Source organism: Lacerta agilis, chromosome 9 (assembly GCF_009819535.1).
Source record: "Lacerta agilis isolate rLacAgi1 chromosome 9, rLacAgi1.pri, whole genome shotgun sequence".
Lineage (NCBI taxonomy): Eukaryota > Metazoa > Chordata > Lepidosauria > Squamata > Lacertidae > Lacerta > Lacerta agilis.
The window spans coordinates 54,980,313-55,003,564 of record NC_046320.1 but is presented as its reverse complement, the minus strand read 5'-3'; the positions used below and the strand labels follow the sequence as shown (position 1 = coordinate 55,003,564).

The 23,252-nt window shown below is 40.7% G+C and overlaps 1 protein-coding gene across 1 annotated transcript in view; it reads right to left on the bottom strand.

The window, feature by feature from the left end:
* Window positions 1-23,252, bottom strand: part of STPG2 (sperm tail PG-rich repeat containing 2) — a 197,339-nt gene that overhangs the window by 131,621 nt on the left and 42,466 nt on the right.

Sequence of the window (23,252 nt, the reverse complement as noted above, 5' to 3'; positions counted from 1 at the left end):
ATTATGGGCAAAATGGAAACTGTGGACAGCACAATGGGAACCAAAATTGAAGAGACAGCATTGCACACAATTTTTCATGTTCATGTTTTTCATGTTCACTTCTCTGGAGTACCTTATCCAGTGACTAAAAAAGCATCCGAAGATTATGCAGCTTTCATTCCACCCCCTTCTTGTTATCACATTGTGATAAACAACAAGGAAAAAAAGAGAACACCTGCTAGTCAAAAGGGGTCCAAGTTTTGCTTCTTGCTTTGCTTTGCTGCTCTTTTGTCCCTTTCACTTATCCATCCCCCAATTTTCTGTCGCTGTATTTGTGGGCCCATTCTACTTCAGCTTTTTACTGACAATTGACATTATTTGGACAGCTGTTTTCCTGATTTATGGAAGCACACTGGGGCATTATGTGAGAGCCACTCTATTACAGCAGTGTGAATATTTTTTCTATACACCTTAGGGATGTTTAATGAACAAGTTTAGCTTCATTTGGAAGCTTTAATTAATCAACATAATTGGAATATTAAAGGAATTTTCTCCCACATGAGATTGCCAGGTGAGACCAGCGGCCTTCATCTTGGATTGCAGCGAAGCATTCCACAAGCTCACTTCTACTATTTAAGGAGCCCAAAAACAGAGGCCGGAACACAAAATCCCTGTTCGTTTTGTTTTGACTCTGAAATGAACGACACTTTACTGGAAAATTGCAAATACGTTCATTTATTCTCAGAGTCAAAATTCTTCTTGGCTGCCCAAAGGCCATCATTTGCTGTTGTTTGCAACCTAAAGTCAGGGTGTGACTATAGCTTTCTGTCTCCCTCCCTCTTCATTTCCCCTTTCCCTATGATGCTTAGTCTGAATACTGTACTTTGGATTGTAGGTCACAGTCTTTGACAATGGCTCATTTCCAACCAGCTGTTAGGACAACCTGAACTGATCTAAAGGGTAAAAGGTAGAGATTTAAGCTGTGCACCTCCCACCAGTTTTGGCCAAAGTAAAGAAGTACAGGCAGGGCTGTAGCTAGGGGGTGGTGAGGTGGGCCCCCACCAGAGGCACAGGCAAGGGGGGGGTCGCAAAATCAGCTGCCGAGACCCTCCGCCAGGCACCCTGTCCAGCCAGCGCTCCCTGCCCACAGCTCAGGCATGGTGCTGGGCAGCAGCTGCTCCTGGCTGCACCCCTCGCCCCTTGGCACTCCTGGCAGCCAGGCGCCACGGCTGGGCTGGCTGGGCAGCCTGGCGTGGGAACCTGCGCGTGCCCCAGCGCCCCATCCCATTTGGCCATGAGCCACAGGCTCTGCTTCTCCTGGACCTCACTTGGGGTCGGGGTGGGAAGGTCCACCTCACTGCACATGCCCGGGGGGAGAGTCGCCAACTTCAAAGCCTGCCTACTCCGGAGTCACTTCTCTCTCTCTCTCCTCTTGCACACCCTCCTTCAAGGGTGCCAACTTGAATAAAATATATGGGGGAGCAGGTAAGCAACCCCCTGTATAATCAAGATGGAGCGCACGGACACTATCTGAATGGCAATGCCCATTAACGGGGGGGCACGGCCTCCTCAAATATTTTAGGGGAACCTTGGCCCCAAAGAGTTGGCTCCCATGCCCTCTTCCCTATTAAAGTGGGGTGCTCCCCATTTTATGTGACTTCACTTATGCACGCAGGGGCCCAGAACATAACCCGCGTGTAAGTGGGGAGACGCCTATCTAGGTCAGCCTTCCCCATCTTGGTATCCTATTTCTGTTTTGGCCTCCTTCAATCAGAATTCATTACAAAAAAGAATTCATTACAAGCTGAAGTGCGTGAGGAATTGATTGGGTTCAAGGGGGTGGGGTTGGAGGAGAGGCAGAAAGAAGAACCAATTTGTCCATGTCTAGGGTGTGCAATCTGGACAGTTCTGCCAGGGGCGCAAGATCACCTAGCTATGGCTCTGAGTACAGGGGAGTCAGCCACATCAACCACACAAGCCTTCTTGCACAAGTAGGCTGGAGAAGGTCAGGTGATATTTCATAGCCCTTGTAAAAAGTTATAGATCAGGCTTACTCTCTGGTCTGAGCAACTAGGAACCTTGCTTTGGGTTAATACTAACTATTTCCATCATCACATCCCCACTTTCATAGGTCCCAAGTCTCATATCACCTTATATTTCACATAACCATACAGAAATGATACTTCACCAACATCCAGGAACTTGGCATATTTCAAGTCAGATGTGCATCTGAGACCAGCTAACTGTTCAGATGACAAGTGCTTTGTATTAAAATGTTTAAAAAAATCTCCCATACAGTTCTTTAAAAATCCAATCATACTCCTTGTAGGTTTTAAACTCTGTTTCAGATACTGAAATGCACAAAGACTGACATGTAATTGTAATTCAATTTTATTCTGGCTGCAATGTAATCTTACTAATATCTATATCAGACATAAAAAGATGAGACACTTTATAAAGGAGTCTATCATTCATTAATACTATTGAAGAACTGTCATGATCAGAAGTTATTTTTAATTTTTTCATATACTTTATAGGATTACACTAAATTGTGTTTTGCATTATTCATTGAATAATTTTTAAATGTCTGGATCACAGTCATTGTGAATCTACAGCTTCATATATCAAAAGTAAATATAAAATTCTGATGATAATTTTATTATTAAATATTATTATCATCAAGTTTTGAAATTTTACAGTCAAGGTTGCTTACATCCAAATTTAGGAATGGCAGTCTTATTTTTTTAATATATTAAACACACACATGCCTCTGTATTCAAAAACAAAATTATTGAGCACTTTAGAGTACTAGTCCATCTACTTCAGTTTTACAAATATAAATGAAAATGATACACCTACGTACTATATGTTTTGAAAGTTGGTCTGTTATACAACTTTTGTAACTTGCTATTGTGAGTACTTCAAAAACAAGGAAAAATACTTCATATCCCCTAGTATTATAAAAATAAAACATTTGCTGGACACCACAGCTAGACTCTAGAGTGGGTCACACAGCATGTTTTACAGTCCTTAAGGAGGTAATCATACACAAAAATAATTATGAGCCCTGATCCTCTGCTGAAATGTCAAGTCTTTTTTGTTGTTATTTTTATTAAAATTCAATACTGAAGTCCAATAACAGCCACATTTTATCAATGTCAAATTACAATTCACATCCAAATATATATCAGTTATAAAGTCAATTGTTCAATTTGCGTGACTTCCCATGTGCTGGGTTTCAGGGTGCAAAGTTCTTATTTATTCCTGTTTCCGAAATCTTGATTAATCCAATTACATACAGTACTGTTCTTAGTCTCATATCAACAGCTACAGAGTTCTTGACTTCCATTCATATTAACACATTTAATAAATTTTATTTCCACAGAAGGAATTCTATATGCTGTGCTGACGTGTCAAGTCAACACAGTGTCCCAAGTACCCTCGGCCCCACAATGAGGACGCACGATTGGAAGTTTAATTATTTATTGGCTCCTGCTAAACAGCTACCTAGGCATCTGCTCCAAACCTGTGCTGTGACTCAAACAGCTGGAGCAACAACACAACCATGCCTCCATCAGCACATTTAAACCCCCTCAACTGATGCATACAAGCAACCAGCTATTTTTCCGGTGTGTCAGCTCCAGCAGGTCCTATCCCTTTAAGCCCCTCCTCATTCTTGGAGACAGTGGGGGAGGCAACGGAGTAGATTCAAAATGACCGGACACTCTCTAGGATTCTCTCTTCGACCTCTGTGCCTTCCTGTAACTTTTCCTCCATCTGACTCCCCACCCTCCTCCTCCTGCCACATGCGTGGCACAGAACCCCCAAAATTACTGGCTCCTTCCCCTGGACCACCCCCCCCCCCCTGCCTATCCCTGACAGCTGGCAAGTGACAGATGCACAAATATGTCCACTTTACTGGCAGGTTGTGTTATCTTCCTAGACAAAGAACTGAACTAGGATCAAAAAAGAAGTGGTATCTACCTCCCCTAGGAAAAGGTATCTAGCTCCTCGTGGACATCTTACTGCACTTTATATTTGTAATATAAAAAGGTGCACAACCTTGTTTTATGTATTAGTATAAAATGAGAACCACAGAATTTTTATGCTCCTCTCAAATATTGAAGTCACTAAGCACAGCAAACTATGGCAAGTTCTTAAAAGAAATGGGAGTGTCTGATAACCTCATCTGTCTCCTGAGAAATCTCTATGTGGGACAAGAAGCTACAGTTAGAACTGGATATGGAACAACTGATTGGTTCAAAATTGAGAAGGCTGTATATTGTCTCCCTGCTTATTTAACTTATATGCAAAAGGCTGGACTGGATGAATCCCAAGCCAGAATTAAGATTGCCGGAAGAAATATTAACAACCACAGATATGCAGATGACACAACTTTGATAGTAGAAAGTGAGGAGGATTAAATAACCTTTTAATGAGGGTGAAAGAGGGGAACGCAAAATATGGTCTGAAGCTCAACATCAAAAAAACTAAGATCATGGCCACTGGTCCCATCACCCCCTGGCAAATAGAAGGGGAAGAAATGGAGGCAGTGAGAGATTTTACTTTCTTGGGCTCCATGATCACTGCAGATGGTGACAGCAGTCACGAAATTAAAAGACACCTGCTTCTTGGGAGAAAAGCAATGACAAACCTAGACAGCATCTTAAAAAGCAGAGACATCACCTTGCCGACAAAGGTCCATATAGTTAAAGCTATGGTTTTCCCAGTAGTGATGAACAGAAGTGAGAGCTGGACCATAAAGAAGGCTGATCGCAGAAGAATTGATGCTTTTGAATTATGGTGCTGGATGAGATTCTTGAAAGTCCCATGGACTGCAAGAAGATCAAACCTATCCATTCTTAAGAAATCGGCCCTGAGTGCTCACTGGAAGGACAAATCCTAAAGCTGAGGCTCTAATACTTTGGCCACCTCATGAGAAGAGAAGACTCCCTGGAAAAGACCCTGATGTTGGGAAAGATGGAGGGCACAAGGAGAAGGGGACGACAGAGGACAAGATGGTTGGACAGTGTTCTCGAAGCTACCAACATGAGTTTGACCAAACTGCGGGAGGCAGTGGAAGACAGGTGTGCCTAGCTTGTTCTGGTCCATGGGGCCATGAAGAGTCGGGCACGACTGAACAGCTAAACAACAACAAGAAGCACACCAATAATATGGGAAGTGGAGAACTCAGCTGCCAACTTTGCATTCAGTCATGCATGTGAGCAAGTTGGTATTCCTTCAACGAAAACTTGACTGAGAGGTATTAACAAGACTAGTACTTAACTGTGTGTGCTATTTTATTTTATTGAAACCTGCCTTGCATTTTGAAAGTCATGTTCAGGATCCAAGAGAGGCCAATGGACAAAATACTTCTCCACATGTAAAAGGTTTCCTTTCTGGCTGCATCCCCTTATGCCACAGCAAATTTGGAGAGTCTCCAGAGAATGAAGGTAGTAAGATCTATTCATGCACCAGGTCTTTACCTCTCTTCTATAAGGAAAAGCCGAAGTAATGCAATACCCAAACTTACGGGAGACATAAAAATAATTTGTGATATTTTATGGGGAAGGAAAGGACACTGTCATGGGCCAGGAATCAGTTTCACCTGCCAAGCAGCAACCTGAAGGAACAGAAGGCAGTGACTCTACCTGCTACTGATCAGCCTTCTTGCTCCTGATGTGAACCAGCTGGCTCCAGTTTTCTTAAGCAGGGTTTCCAGCCTCAGTCAGTTGCTGTAAATAAAACACATTTGTCGTTCCTGGCCAGACCTTGCTGCTTCTTGCTTCTCAGGACCCATGGACCGTCTGACTACGTGAACTGAGATACTCCTGATCTTAAGACTGGACTGTACGTTGCATGTGGATTCTGCTTCCAGGCAAGTACCTCCCTGAGACCCGGCTGGTTGGCGGGCCTCTCCCGTGGCTGAGCAACACAGGACTACGACGGACACTGATGCTCAGGGAGCCTTCACTTGCAATTAGGACAAATTCTAATGAAACAGCACCAGGAAAGAAATTAAGTATTGTTCTGATTTTCCTAAAACTGTCTCTCCCGGTAAAAAGAAAATAAATCCACAGAGGTAACTTTCGGAATGTAATTACTGCAGAAGAACTTTAACAATATTCTCTCTAGGCCATGACTTCCAGAGTCATGAAAGCAAAAGGTAACTATATCAAATGATCTTGTCTTTTTTTAAAATAAATGAGTATCTTCCTTTAATATTTTGCTCTGCCAGAGGACAACAGAATCCACATTAGGCTGAAGTTCCAGCTGGGTAAGCAAATTATCTGGGTGCTGAAAACTTTGCAAAAATGCTCACAAAGGGTTATATCCAATACTAGCCGTATTCAAAGTACAACTAGTGAAATTAATAGGCTTGCCTACTCTGAGGATACAACCAATAAAATATAAAAACCTATTCTATTTTTAACCTATGCTTCAAATGTGTGTTTATTTACCTTCTTTTTTGGGGTACTGCCTTCCTAAAGCAGCTTCTATTAAATGTTAAAATACACAAAACATAAACTAATTTAAGTGCTACTCAGAGAAGACCTAAGTTAGCCACTTCAATTAACTTCAGTGGGTCTACTCTGAGTAAGACTAACATTGAATCTCCAGTGCCTGTTTAAAAGCTGGAAAAGAAGCTGCCATCTACACACAATCGTGGGGTCACGCTTATAAGGGCCCTCTTAATTATACCTAACAACTGTTGTGGAGGGTAGGGTGATTAAAAAAATCGATCCTCCTGTCAGACTGGCAATATCCCCTCACTCACCCAAGTTTAGGACATTCCACTATTCTTCAGCAGAGTTTCTTTTCTTTCAGCAAAGTAAGTGGCTCACGTACATGTCAAACAAAGCTTTAATGATAAAAGCAAATTGTAACACAATAACGTACTGCCCGACAAAAACTAAAACGTCATGAGGCAAGATTGACAGTTGGTCTCTCAAACTGAATTTAACTGAACACATGAAGGGAGGGGCCAATTCCGGAGCAGAACACAAAAGCCCCGCCCAGCAGATGCCAGACATTCTACTGTTCAAATTAGGCCCCAGGGTTTTTCTAACAACAACCTAACAGACCATACCAGCAAGCATTTGAGAAAAGTCGCTGAGGCTTATCTTAAAGTACACCCAGGCTGGTGCAGGTGAAGGCAAACCTTTGGATAACCTAGTTCCAAACCATTTATTAGCTCTATAGTGGAATGGGGGATCTCTGTCCCTCCAAATGTTACTGGAGTCCAACCCCCCTTCATCCTTGACCACTGGCTATCTTGAGTAGGACTGATGGGAGCTGGAGTCCCACTACATGTGGAGGGCCACAGGTCCCTCATCTCTGTTTTATAGGTTAACACCAGCTACTTACTAAATTAGGTCTGGAAATGAGAGCCAGTGCAATCCATTTAGTATCATATGCTCTGACCATCTTATCCCCAACAGCATGGACATGGATCAGCTGTGGGGAGGCAGATTGTGTGCCTCTGTGTGTGTGTGCACAGGAAAGTGTGGGGTGACCAAACTCACTTTTGGCCACATTCCCCATTTGCTTGCAGCCTGTGGCAGGCTGGCCAAGAGTTAACATGGCCCTTGAACAAAAGAAGTTTATCCACCCCTGCAATAGAGTCACAAAGGCAAGGGCTGTCCTTTCTAGATAGGATCACAGCTGGCAAATCAGCATTACCTGATAGAAAGCTCTTGATGTTTGAATCCAAGATGAAAATGTTTTAATTGCAAAGGTTAAAAAGTATTGTATTCATAATTAAAAAGCATTGTATTCACACTCAAGCATTACAAGCTGGGCAGACTTGTTTTCCAGATTAGGTAGTTACATAGGACCTGACCTCTCCTTCCTTCAATCCAGTCTTACATTCATACACAATATGTCTTTCCTCCAAGTTGAGATACTTTTGCGGGGATGAATTCTAGGATTGTGCATTACAAGAGTCTACCACTTCTGTGTTACTCTTTAGCTCTTGTTGCAGGGAGCACTTGGGATCCTTCCATCAGCTGCCCCAAGTCCTCAGATGAGTCACTTTCCTATCCACAGAAGAACTCATCAAAGGCTGCAGCATACAGACAGCCACATATATTTTAACAGCAGCGTTCTGCTACTGAGCTCGCATGACTGAGCTAGCTGAGAGCTGCTGCTGGGGAAGATGCTGGGCAGAGCCCTGTCATGAAGTATCTGAAAATTAGTTTTTATCAAGGCTGAATCGTTTATCAAAAACCAAGGCACAAGTAGTAAAAGCTGTCAGGTGACAACTCCTTGGAATATATAACAGCCGTCTCTGTAGAACCATTTATTGTCACCTACAGTTAAAACTTATTTGTGTTGTGGGCATTTAATGACATCTGACTGATTTGATTTATGTTGCCTAAAATCTGGAACAAACCAGGGATTTCCCCTGATGACAGCCAGGGCTGCCTAAATCAGCAATCAGAGGCCGGTGCAACACATCTATCAATATAAACAACTGCGGGATCAACGGCTTATTAATGGACAAGTTAGCATTTATTTCACCCAAAGGACATCTCTATTGAGGTATAACTCTCTAAGGATGCACAGTACAGTCCCATCTGCTAAAAGGGAAAAATACTTGATGAAGCTGAAACATCTACTGGCATAGTATTGTCAGCTTTCATATGGGATAAAGCATTTTTGTAAAGGAGAGAGCCCTTGATGGATTGAGTTTCTTCTCTGGCTGCAACACTATGCATAGACTGCCTATACAGAGCTAATGGAAGTTGTAGTCCAACATCATCTGGAGGGCACTAGGTTGGAAAAGTGGAAACAATTTTTAAAAAACAGGATGTAGTGATTTTGGTTTGTATCCAATGCAAGGCTAAGTAGCATAAAGCATAAAGATTTATAGCACAACAGGGCTTCTCCCCCTCTCCTCCTCCCACATCCCCTAAAAATGCTCTGGGGGTTCCCAGTTTTAGTGAAGGTGCAGTGTGCATGGATGTGGGGGCAGGGGGGAGGAGGGAAGTCCCATAGCGCAAACATAAATTCTTGCATTTGTGGGATGGTTATGTAGACATATTGGACACAACTTTTGTAAGCAACTCAATGTAAAGCTGTTTCATATTCAATCAATGCTTTTGATGTAGCTATGATATCTCCAAATGCCGGAAAAGATATATTCAAGAAGTGAAAGCAAATCTTTCGCCTTTTATCCTGGGTGCAATGCAACCTTATTAATATCTCTATAAGACATAAAAGGATGAAAGCAAAACAGTAAAAGCATATCTAAGAAGTGAAAGTGGCATTTCATAGCTTAAAGCATCCAAGAAGACCAATAAATAATGGCATGGCCACGGGGCTCTGTTACTCCAGAGCTCATCAAGTGGATTTCAGAATGGTCTCTTCAGATTAATAAAGTTGCACAGTAGGCTGAAAATCAGCTCATTACTTCCTGCTAGGATTGCCTCAAAATAGCTTCACACTGGTTCTTGGAATGAGGAGGGAAGAGTGCCCTAAAACTCCTGTTTAACCATTTTTACTTCCCAGGTAATGAAAAAAAACACAAGGGCACCCTTCAGGAGAGGAGGAGGAAAAGTCTATAAAGGTCTATGTCAGTTTGTGAGACACATGGAAGATGGAGGGCCTTTAATACTAGTTTATTAGATGCTATTTTAATCACTCACACCACGGAGCATACGAAAATGGCAGAAAAATCCAATAGAAGCTGCCACAATATCATGCTGGTTTTCATTAAATTTGTTGAAAGGGGACTCAGCGTGGAATTATTAAATGACTTTCAGTGGTAAATGAGTAAAATGTCTCATCTATTTATAGCCAACATGCTCAATCATTATTATTTTTTAACAGTGACGCCTCCTAGTTAAAAGTCTTGTCAGCATTTATAAGCCACTCACATTTTTAAGGTTCCAGTAATGAAAACCCAACAATACCTAATTGAAATTAGGCAATAAAAATGCATTAGAACTATAAGACAGTCACATTCTGGATAGCTGTTTCTGGATATTGTAAGCATCACTGTGAAATTACTGAAATATATAAAAATAATAATAATAAATTGTCCAGTAGCACCTTAGAGACCAACTAAGTTTGTTCTTGGTATAAGTTTTGGTGTGCATGCACACTTCTTCAGATGAAAGCTTATACCAAGAACAAACTTAGTTGGTCTCTAAGGTGCTACTGGACAATTTTTTATATACCGTATTTTCTGGCGTATAAGATGACTGGGCGTATAAGACGACCCCCAACTTTTCCAGTTAAAATATAGAGTTTGAGATATACTCGACCGCAGATTCTCCACCCGGCGTATAAGACGACCCCCGACTTTTGAGAACATTTCCCTGGATTAAAAAGTAGTCTTATACGCCAGAATATACAGTATATTTTGACTGCATCAGACCAACACGTCTACCTACCTGAATTTTGAAATTATTGTATTCAGTACTGGAACAAGGCATTGCCTAGGAACTAGGCCTCCTCCACTACTCTACCATAATGTCCATCATAAAAATGTCACATAACCTTGCAGATTTACAAAGCCCCTGCTTAACTTGACTGGGTGGCATTTGTGGGTGCAAGCAGTTTACAACTACTGTATAAGATCAATTATAATGTTCATGCAAAAATTAAAATTCACAAAAACAACTTATCAGAGCATTAAAATAGTCTTAATTAAAATCCACAACAAATAAGTCAATTAAAATTCACCACTATCAAAACAGTTTTAAAAATAGTTAAAACAGTAAGATCAGAAATTCAAGTTCAGGGGAATGGCCACCTAAATACATGTGACTTCAGGAGCCGGAGGAATTTTCAAAATGTCCATTGTCGGAATGCCAATACTGATGGGGCTTCTCAATATTCCACAACACTAGTGTCATCAGTGAAAAATCAAATTGTGGTGTTACCACAGGCCGATAATCATCAGGTCATGGCAAAACTAACCAGTTTCCATTTGCTGATCATAATGCCTTTATCAAGCAATGGAGTGGAAGGTAGTTTTTCAGGTAAATTCTATTTTGATCTAATTTTTGGTTTATTGTTATCTTAACTTTTTGAAAGTCTTGAATTATTGTTGTAATTTTTTCCTTTTGATTCTTTTCTTGTTTTATGGGTTTTTCCCCAAAACTGTTTGAGGGAGGCTACAATCCAGTGGTGTTTAATGAAATAAATAAATAAGAAATGAAATTCTGAGGCTGAGAGCTTAAAAGAAGAGGGGGCAGGAGACTCACAAAGCCATGCATTTGACAGGTGGAAAGCCCCAATCATGTGACAGCATAACAACCAGCTGATGAGAAGATGGTACAATCCTAATTTTTAAGTAGGAGAAACAGTAAGACAAAATATCCTGTCTACGTCACTTCCCACTTCCCACTCTGTGGAAACAAAACACATACCCAGTATTGTGTTTGACAGGGTCTGCTTTGCCACCGTGCTATGTCCAGGGAAGAGGCTGGGGAAGCAGATCCCAGCAGGACTGAAAAGGGAGCAATGAAACCATCTAACCCCAGGATGCTGGTCAAGGGAGAGAAGAAGAAAAAAAGCAGGTACCTCTTTCATGTTGGGCTAGTGCCTGGGGTCAGTTGGTCTCTCATTGTTGGTTATGGTCCCAGTGGTAATACTGACAGCTAATGCAGGAGTCAATTGGGGAGGGGGAAAGCAAGTGAGGTGGGCTTAGCACAGGTGGGTGCTTTCCATAATGCAGCAGAGGCAACACTGCTGGCCATGGACTAGAAGGTGGTAGCAGTGGGACCTGAACCACACTGAGCTGGGACATGTTGAAGGCAACTATGGGAGAGGGCCAAGGCGTAATGGGGAGGCTGAGCATGCAGTTAATTCATAGCTCATCATCTGTTCTGCAAATTCCTGGGTCAACAGTTAGACAGCTGACAATACTTTGGCCAGAGTCCTAATTCTTCATGGTACCATGTATAATTAGTATGTACAGGATTTAGAGAAGTCATCTGCAAAACATTTTTTCTCATAAATAGTTGTTTCAAAATACAGTATCACATCACCATTTTGATCAAACTTGCATTTTGTGCAACTCATAAGAGCAGAAAGACACTGATCACCTTATATTTATGACCACACTACTCTTTGACCTACTGAATGTTAGCAATTAGCCTTCTTTAAAGAAAACCAACATGAATATAATTCTCTACTTCCAAATAAGTGAAGGATTTTTTTAAATCCCCATCTTCAACATTTTATGAATCAAAGCAATCACAAGTCTTGCATTTAAATGTGTGTAAATGGCAATTAATAGCTGCCAACTGCTGAGTTTGAACTGATTACTGTGTCTCATTTTGCAATAGTTTCAAATTTATTTATATGAGTGTATAAGTTGTGCAAAAATAAATTGACTTTCTAAACAGCAAGATGCAAAGAACTTAAGCAGCTGGCTGCTAGAGGCATATGTCATATTTTCCTTGCCGTAAATGTTGCTGTAGATTTTTGCATAAAACATGGGACCAAAATAGATAAATTCTGTTCACATTTTGGCATCGAGATCAAAAGGTGAAAAAGACTTCCTTCAAGGGAGGAAGAAGCAGTTACAGCTTTCAAAGCTGACAGTCTGGTTGACGCCTACAAAGTTAGGCTGCTGTCAGGAAGTATCCTCACTACAGGCAGTTCAAATATCCAGATGACCAGTGCAAACTCATCTGATTCATAAGGAGTGGGCAGCCAAGGGAGAAAGATTCAATCACTGAGCAACATATTGTGCAAATACATAATTAGGGGCAGTACAGAGAAGGGCCATCATTCAGTGGTATAGCACAATCCCCAGCATTTCCAGTTAAAAGGATCTCAAAATCAATACCTGTAACCAAGGAGAACTGTTGTAAGCCAGAACAGAGAATACTGGGCTAGACAGACCAATGATCTGGCCAGGGCTAAGACACCTGCCTATATTTTTAAAATGAGAAAAGAGTCACGCGGCATTCTTAGCACAGGTTATGACTAGGGCTGGACGATATACTGATATATCATCCAAAACCATTTTGAAGCGCATATCGTGATATCAATTTCATAATTTTGACCTGGTAATATATCGTGAATCACGATATGTGTTACAGGTGGGTAGCCGTGTTGGTCTGCCATAGTCAAAACAAAATAAAATAAAAAATTCTTTCCAGTAGCACCTTAGAGACCAACTAAGTTTGTTCTTGGTATGAGCTTTCGTGTGCATGCACACTTCTTCAGATAAGTGTGTGTGCTTTGCAAAAATCAATAAAACCAAGAGTGCACATAGAATATAATCCCAGGGAACAGAGACTAAGAGGAGAGGGAAAAGCTAAAGAAGAAGAAGAAGAAGAAGAAGAAGAAGAAGAAGAAGAAGAAGAAGAGGAAGAAGGGGAGGAGTTTGGATTTGATATCCCGCTTTTCACTACCCGAAGGAGTCTCAAAGCGGCTAACATTCTCCTTTCCCTTCCTCCCCCACAACAAACACTCTGTGAGGTGAGTGGGGCTGAGAGACTTCAGAGAAGTGTGACTAGCCCAAGGTCACCCAGCAGATGCATGTGGAGGAGTGGAGACGTGAACCCGGTTCCCCAGATAACGAGTCTACCGCTCTTAACCACTACACCACACTGGACTGTGCATGATTAAGGGAATCTAGAACAAAATTAATCAGGAATTAACAGTTTAAACATTGTGTGGATATTTATATGTCAATAAAAACTTGGGGGGGAGGATATGAAAGAAAGTTGGCTTGATCAACCAAAAAGCAGAATTATTTCAGATACAGTGATCACTACAACTATGCAAGAAATACATGAGAAAATGAACCATCATAGTAGCACCATCTTTCTGGTGTTAAAGAGCTCTGAGACTGGCACAGGTGAGAAATAAGAGATACGGGGATGAGAAAGGATCAAGGCTAATGAAAAAGAGAAGAAGCTGGAGTAAAGATGCAGTGAGGGTCCACGTTCACACATCATGATAAATCAAACTTTCTTCCTTATTGTGGTTTAATGAGAATTTAGAGGCATGCTGGTGCACAGTGCCTGATCACTCTCACTTTGCTCCTCCCCTGGTACAAGCAGGACAAACAAACCAACGAGAAACCATGGCTTCAAGTTGGCTAGCTATCATGGCTTGTAAGGGAGAAATAAGTCATAATCCCAGTTCAGATGTAATGCAAAGCCATGGCGTCCTGGTTTGTTTATGCCCCAGAAAAACAAAGAAACCATATACTTTGCATATAAATCCATTATCTAGTCCATATAACATGCAGAAACAAGTTTAGCTACTTCTGTCTCAAAGCCTTGGTAACAGCTTTTAAAGATGAATAATATATAAAACACAGACACTTTACAAATTCCTGGAAGGATAATTTACTGTAAGAAAAGAAAGAAATGTGTAAATGATTAGAGAGTCTCAGCTCTACACTGCCATATGGCATCACAGCATAAGATGAACATAAAATACAATTAAACTACTGTACAGCTAATAGGGTAATTTATTTCATAAAATGAATATTAAATTCTCACATGTGAAATCATGCAAAAGTTTTCAGTAGATAAACACCTCAGTCAGCAGTAACTACCAAGTCCTTTGGCTCAGTGATGGCCCTTTTATATTCACACTGTCTTTGTCAAGCAAGTAAAGCCAGGATTACAATTGCCCTACAACTGAATTTCATTTATTCCTAACCAAATCCTAGGACCCAAACGATTTGGTTAAATGAAATTTTAATGCAATTGCTTTCTTTGATAGGTAAAAATGATTTTAATTCAAGGCAACAGATGCAGGATGGGTAATGAAGTGAAATAGGTGAAACTTACAAGTTTTGAGGGTCTCAGGGATAGACTAAGAACAATCACACAGCAGGGTCTGCAATGATGCCTTTTAAGTGAAAACTGAAAGCACAGCATGAGTGACATAATGTTTCTGAAATTTGAAAAATAACCAGACGAAGCCTATAAGCTTTATTTTTTACTCTGACAAGTATATAAATCTTATTCCTCCATTAGCACAGCAAATGAGGAAGAAACTTACAGGAATGCATCAGGGATTGTTTCATTTTATAACAATTTGTTACAATTAGAATTTTCTCAAACCATGCAGGGCTTGATTAGCATGTTAATGATTAGCTGAATTCTATCTTGTTTTGCTTGGGCCAAGACTGCTCAACTTCTAAGAGGAATAGAGACACAGCACAGCGGCAAAGCACATGGGTTTAATGCAGGAAAGTCTCCTGTTCAATCCCCAGTGTATCTACTTCAAAGTATATCAGGTAGCAGGGTAGGAAAGACTTCATCCTGACACTTTTAAGAGCCAGTGGCAATTGGAGTGGATAGAAGGGGAATAAACTGACTGATATAGGAAGGGTATGTTCACATGATTGCCTTGGCACAGTGAAGTTGTTTCTTCATCTAATCACAATTAAGGTAAAGGTAAAGGGACCCCTGACTGTTAGGTCCAGTCACAGACAACTCTGGGGTTGCGTCGCTCATCTCACTTTACTGGCTGTGGGAGCTGGCATACAGTTTCCGGGTCATGTGGCCAGCATGACTAAGCCGCTTTTGGCGAGTCAGAGCAGCGCACAAAAACGCCGTTTACCTTCCCACCGGAGTGGTACCTATTTATCTACTTGCACTCTGATGTGCTTTCGAACTGCTAGGTTGGCAGCAGCTGGGACAGAGCAACGGGAGCTCACCCTGTCATGGGGATTCAGACCGCCGACCTTCTGATCGGCAAGCATCTAATTAGATGGGCTCAATTTCCATGGCTGAAATCACTACCAAGAAGTAGGATAGCCATGCGCCCAACATTACAGGAAGCAGTCTTCTTTATGAACTGCTGTCTTGCCCAAGTCCAGTTTAAAAATTAAAATGTGTCGGATAGGAGAGGGGGGGCCTTAAAATTGCCTGTCAACTGCACCTAGACAACAGAATGAGCAGGCAGGCACCCTTGTCACCTACTCAGTTTCTCCCACTATAGTGCAATGTTTTGTATTTCTATTTAAACTATTTTTTCCCCATTTATGCATGTAAATCTGCATGTTCTAATTTTATGCAAATCTGTACCATCTTTTGTTGGTGCTGCACTGAATTTTCTCTTTTCCAACCATGTGTAAGTGGCCCCACCACCACCCTTAGTAGGGTGGCCATCACCAAAGCAAGAGGGCAAAATACTATACATATTTGCATAAAAGTTTGCATATGCTGATTTATATGTGCGTGCACACACACACACACACACACACACACACACAGTAAGAAATTATTAACCAGCAGTTTGGATCTTGCTTTGCAATTCCTATTGGATAGAATCACAAATGGCTGGTTTCTACTACTTGTGTTTCTGATCTGCTGTTGATAGTGACAAAGCTATAGCGTTCAAAATGGAACCACAGGAGTCTTTTTTGCTGGAATATTCTGCTGGAATATTTTAAACCCATTTTTTATTTTCAGAAAAACAAACAACACCAATTAACAGTTTGCATCTTAGGGTTAAGAGAGAGAAAAGGTAGAAGACAAAGACCATTAACCTTTAACCAAATTTTGAACTATAAATCTTTGTATTTTCTCTATGTTGCAAATTTATTGCTGCTGCTGTTTAATTTCAACAAAAATTATTGCTTGACTATCTCACAACTATGCATGTGCATGTTGGGTGATTGGAGAGAAGACAGCTAAGCAAATATCCAAACAGGAGACCAGGTTTGCTGGGATAGAGGTTCAAGCCAGAACTGAACACAAAAGACAAAAAAATAACTCCTAGATGCTGAGACCAGCCCTGGGTTAGTTTTTTAATCAGCAGAAGTGTGCATAGGTGAAGAGAACAGAACCCTTTGAGGTTTTTTTAGTCACAGCCCCCTTCTCTCAGCCAAGAACACTTCTGGAACTGGTACACAGCTGAGTAGAAAAGCACTGGGAGACCAGACTTAAGGGAAGTAAACTGTCAGGAAGGAACAGACCATTTATTTGTCCATCTAGCTCAATATTGTCTACACTGACTGGCAGCAGCTTCCCAGCATTTCTGGAGATGCATGCAAAGCAGATTCTCTACCACTCAGCTACTGTAGAGGAGGGGGCTGTTCCGCCACTTCTACTATTGCGAACAGATAACCTGTTTCAGACCTCTTTCTATGCAGCTTAGACAGACGTGCTTAGCACATGAATCTGTCTTCCCCCGTGCCTAGCTTGGATCCCAAACTGGATTTAAGAGTGTTAAGGAGCTTGAAATCAATGCCTACTAAAGAATTAGAACAGGTGAATTGAGCCTGTTTTTGTTTTTGTTTTTATTTTAAGTGCACAGCTTCTGTTTAACCGAACGTTGGCAGTACAGTATCAAAAACGCAAAAGCTATTTTGGAAGAAGGAAACAAATTCCTTTGTGATCTGTGTGGCATTAAGTGGATTACGGAAGGACAATATTGAGATGGGCAGGCTTACAGAATGATTTGCAAGCACTCTCTCCCCATAACTGACTAATGCTATTTAGTTGTGATAAACACTTCTTTATTTAAATGATGCTCTGTATCTCTCTGTGGTACAATGCACTATTAACAGTCTAATGGCAGCCTACGACCAGTTCTCATTATAGCAACATAATAATAGTGGATTACATCTGATAGCTTCCTCGTCAAATTTAATAGGAACCATTTTCACTACAGAACTTTATAATTTGTTTTTAATCACATAATAGCATTGTGAAGCAAACGTGCCCTTCATATACTTTGGGGAATAATTTGGTTTTTTTTAAGACCTTACTAGCCGTTCCGCACATATACATATTTTTTAAACCCACAAACCAACCACAGTTGCTGGTTTCCTCATTACTATGGATCCTGCTTTAAGCAAGGAAATCCATACTGTAATCCTTGGAAACTGGAAAAAAAACTGAAAATGAATAAATAAAAAGTAATAAGGGCCTATAATCCTTTTCTTTCATGAGCCGCTGCTCTGCACTACATGGTAACTAGAACTGCACCAGATTTTTGCCCAATGACGTTTTGAGGCAAGAGGGGCCTTCAGGGAACCTCACAAAATGAGTAAGGCAGAAACCATGTGTCAGAAGCTGCTGGCGTCTGTGTGTGCCTACCTCATGTCGTAAACCTTTTAAACCAGCGTTTCCCAAACTTGGGTCTCCAGCTGATTTTAGACTACAATTCCCATCATCCCTGACCATTGGTTCTGCTAGCAAAGGATGATGGTAGTTGTAGGCCAACAGCAGCTGTAGTCCCAAGTTTAGAAAACTCAGATTTAAACAGTAGGTGGCCACCACTTTAGCGAACAACCTTCTAGACCAATTTTGCCTACTCACTGAATGTTTCTTTGCATGAATGAGAGAACAAATTACTTCCTTTTTTGGCTAAGCTTGCTTTAACAAGTTCTTTCTGTCCTCTGGCATGCCTCTTGGCCCCAATTCCTTGTTTGTCCTCTGGTCCTGCTTATTCTTTGGTCACAACTCCCAGCTTTTTCCTTGATCCTGCAATGTAATTTGTCCTTCAGTCCTGCGTTGCTCATCAGTTCCAAATATTTGCCCGCCTAGTGGCTCCTGGTTCCCAGTTCCAGACTCACCTCAAAGTGCTTGCTGCCCTCAGCACAGCCAAAACACCATGCCATTGCAAGTATATGTCAAGGGGGTCTCAGTTCATGAACCTCCTGATGATTGCCAGGGGGAATGGAGATCCAAGATTTTTGGTACAAATTCAAATTTTAATTACTTAAAGACCATAACCAGTTGTTCAACAGTACAATTAAAACAGCTTAATATATGATTAAAATATATTAAAGCATAAATATCCAAATCCATTACAATCAAAAGCCTTTATGAAGGACTGAGTTATAAAATCCTGGGATATAATTTATTTTTTAAATCAAGTTTACTCTGAAACAATCAGAATATTATTTGACTTTCATTCACAGTAAAATATTTTCATGTATGTATACTAAAAATATAAAGTGCTATAAAACTGCAGAGTCCAATACAAGTTGTCAGTGGCATATATCAATATTTATTCTCTTTTCAAACCACAGTTTCTATCTAATTTTCCATATATATCTTTCCTACTGAACATCACTATTTAGTAGAGTATTTCACAGATATTCACATCTCTTTTCTTAAGTTTGTAATAAATTTTTGTTACTGGCATAGTCAACATGGAGCTCATTTCACGGGACAAGACTAAATTTCTGAGCATCTGGTCTTCATTATATACTAATGGGCTGTCTGTTAAGGATATTGTAAAGCCATTAATTGGCAGAAAGCACATCCTTCCCCACAGGAAGCACACAAATGGAAAAACATATTATTATAGATCCCCTTTTTTCAGATAAAGACATTCTATGGTATATAGTGGGGAAACCAATGCTTTGCAGATGACTCCATGTAAGTGTTCTAAGAGGGTTCCAGTATTCAGAACATACATCTCCACATGTACCAAAAGACAGTGGAGATGGAAGCCATTCATACAGGACATAACCACACCACAAAGGAGTGGCTTGGTGAATCCATATAATCATAGAATTGTAGGGTTGGAAGGGATCCCAAGAGTCATCTAGTCCACCCCCCTGCAATGCAAGAATCTCAACTAGATCATACATGACAGATGGTCATGAAACCTTTGCTTAAAAACCTCCAAGGAAGCAGAGTCTCCCACCTCTCGTGGGAGTCCATTCCACTGTTAAATAGTGCTTACTGTCAGAAAGTACTTCCTGATGTTTAATCAGAATCTCCTTTCTTGTAACTTGAATCCGTTGGTTCGAGTCCAACCCTCTGGAGCAGGAGAAAACAAGCTTGCTCCATCCTCCATGTGACAGCCCTTTAGATATTTGAAGATGGCTATCATATATCCTCTCACAGTCTCCTCTTTACCAAGCTAAACAAACGTAATTCCCTCAATAATTCCTCATAAGGCTCGACTTCCAGACTCTCTATCACACACTGCAACCTATTGCTTCGTCCAAACCTAATCCCGGTAGGATGAGGGGCAACTTCCACACTATGGATACCAGGGAAGGCCTGAAGACACAGGTGCCATCACAGGTGCCATACTAGAATCTCCCAGGGATAAGAGATCTAGCCACCTCAGGATAACAAAAAAGCTTATTATATGGGATTTATGGAATACTGAAGGAAGCAGGTAGTAGGAGGAATATGTCTAGCAAGGAAAACTTGGAAGGAGAATTTAATCTCGCTATACAATACATTGAGTATTTGCATACATTGTAGCATTAGTCATATAGATTTTTTTCTGCTACACTTTTTCATAATTTAGGCAGCTATCCTGTAACTACTTACCTGGGATACAGGATTGAGCTCAGATTTACATCAAAACACAGAACTGCAAATGTACAGAATATCATTTCACTGTACTGCATCTGTTTTGTTTTTACACACATTGTAATGTGTCTTAAATACTCTACTGAGAAAGGAAAGACATAAATAATTTAAATAAAATTTCCCATTCTAAGCATCTTCTGTCTTGTACAAGAGATATTTCCTATCTTTCTTTTTGGGTCTGCTGTCACTGAAAAAAGCCTCCTTTTCATCAGACATGGAGCTGCAGAGCAATGGTTTAAGACATTCATAATATAATTTTAACATAGGTTTCTCTGATTTACTTCCCTGCTGCCTACAAAACTTGTCATGTTCCTTTACTCCAAATGTCTCCAAATAAATGGTGGTTATAATAAATAAATAAGCAGAGGATCACATAGATTAAATTTAATATAAGACAGAAAAAATAAGAGTTTGGGGAGAGAATGGAATATACTGTGGGGCTAGATCTTATAGTCTGTGGTTTGGAAGGCAATGTCATAAAGGGAGCAGTCATTACAAATTGCAGAAATCCAAGCCGAAGAATGCAAATGTATCAGGGGGTGCTCCATGACCACAATAAATTAAGTAAGAATCACTAAAGAGTTGTGTGTAGAAAAGGAAAACAATATGGATATTCTCTGCTCAATAAATTAATATTTATTGTTGTTGTTGTTGTTCAGTCATTCAGTCGTGTCCAACTCTTCGGGACCCCATGAACCAGAGCACGCCAGGCACGCCTATCTTTCACTGCCTCTCGCAGTTTGGCCAAACTCATGCTAGTCGCTTCGAGAACACTGTCCAACCATCTCATCCTCTGTCGTCCCCTTCTCCTTGTGCCCTCCATCTTTCCCAACATCAGGGTCTTTTCTAGGGAGACTTCTCTTCTCATGAGGTGGCCAAATATTTATTGTAACCTTCCCCAAACTATTCCCCCCCTTAAATATTATTGCACAACAATTCCCATCAACCCTGACCACTGATCATGCAGGCCGAGGATAATGGGACCTGGAGTTCAAAACAGAGAGGAAAAGGCTGAACTATACTTAATCCTTTGATGGTAATGCTTGGAGGCCAGAGGAAGTTCCCACCCCCTCAGAAGAAAATGGCATGTGCTTCGGTGGCTGCTACCTTTTAATGTTTGGGGTTTTTTAAGCTTTCTTATTTCATTTTATAATGCATATAAAACAGAGAGAACAATTATAACAACAGATGAAAATTAAAAGATGAAAAACAAAACTATAAAATTGGGCCATAGAATGGGAAAGGTTGACCATGGGTTAAAATAACAAAGTCCAAGAAAAGGCTATCAACATTATCAGATTATCAAACATAGTTCCAGATTTGCCAGGTTTGTTACAAGTCTTGCTTTGAAAAAAGATGGTTTTGCTTTATATGTCACAAATAAGTGGCAAACAATACAAAAAGTGTCTGGAGAGTCTAGTGCTTGCTGAAATTTCAAAATATGTGTGATTTTCTCCATTATAGCTATATTCCACAGTGAGTGGTACCAAGTCTACCTATTAATGTTTTTTCCAAGCATCCTTCTGTTGACAAGGCCCCTTCAACAGGCCCATGCAGAGGTGGGGGGCAGCCAGGTACACTTGCCCTGGGCCTCAGAGGGATAAGTCAGCTGGGGGTGGGGTGCCAAGGACCTGCCGGACTTACACTGAGCCAGTGTGGTGTAGTGGTTAAGAGCGGTGGACTCGTAATCTGGAGAACCGGGTTCACATCTCCGCTCCTCCACATGCAGCTGCTGGGTGACCTTGGGCTAGTCACACTTCTCTGAAGTCTCTCAGCCCCACTCACCTCACAGAGTGTTTGTTGTGGGGGGAGGAAGGGAAAGGAGAATGTTAGCCACTTTGAGACTCCTTCAGGTAGTGATAAAGCAGGATATCAAATCCAAACTCTTCTTCTTCTTCTTCTTCTTCTTCTTCTTCTTCTTCTTCTTCTTCACTTTCCAGCCCAGACAAGGTTCCCACCCTGGGCCTCAGACAAGCTCTGCACAGGCCTGACCTTCAACTATCAGATCTCTAACTTTCAAGTCTCTATCTTGCATTGACAAGGTTGACAAAGATAGCAACTCCCATAAGCAATCATTTAACCCAATAAGCTACAGTTCCTAGAACCATTAACAAGCTACAGGACTCTCAGCCATTTAAATGGTATAAGAGTGCTTTAAATGTATGTTGTGGATGTGACCTTAAGGAGCCAATAACAAAGTGCTTAAGTCTTGCTGGATACTCCCATCAGAGAAAATAAGTATTTGAGCCTCTCTTTTTTGTTTTGTTTTTTTGGTCTAATGGAGAATCCAGAAGAACTTAAGCACTTTGGTATTGGCTCCTAAAGGTCCGCATTTTACACTGCTGGTTTGTTCCCTAGAGAATTCCACATCACCATTATAGACCTCTGTCTCCACTGGTTACAACATAGCCACAAAATTCTGAAACAATATTTCAAGTTAATGAATTGCCACTTGCTCTTGAATTATCTGACATTTGCTCCCACAGATTCAGTCTCCAATGTAACAGCTTATCATTCTAAATTTGACTGGTTACACAAGAGAGAAATTGTTGCCATTCAATCCGAGTTTGTATGAGGACTAAGATGCAAAGTGTAATTAACACAGCTCTTAAATAGCCTCAATTAAACACCTGCCTCTCAGTTACACACCATAGGGAAGGCAGATGCTTATCTAATTAACACCACAGCTCTTAGCCGAAGAAATATGGTATGTGTGTGTGTCAGAATAATTTGACTATTCATATGTTTGTTAAGTTCACAACTGCTTACATCCTAAACTTCACTGGAAATAAGCACTGAATTATTCTCTATTGATGTATTTTTAAAGTACTCAATTTTCTACTGCACTATACCAACTTTTATGCTGTTTCCACAGAATGAAAGAATATGCTGAAGTCTATTAGGGCAACTATTTTCTTCAATGGAGTTATATACTTGCACAGAATATGAATCTGTGGATTACCTGTACTATTCTATAATTTGGGAGCATGC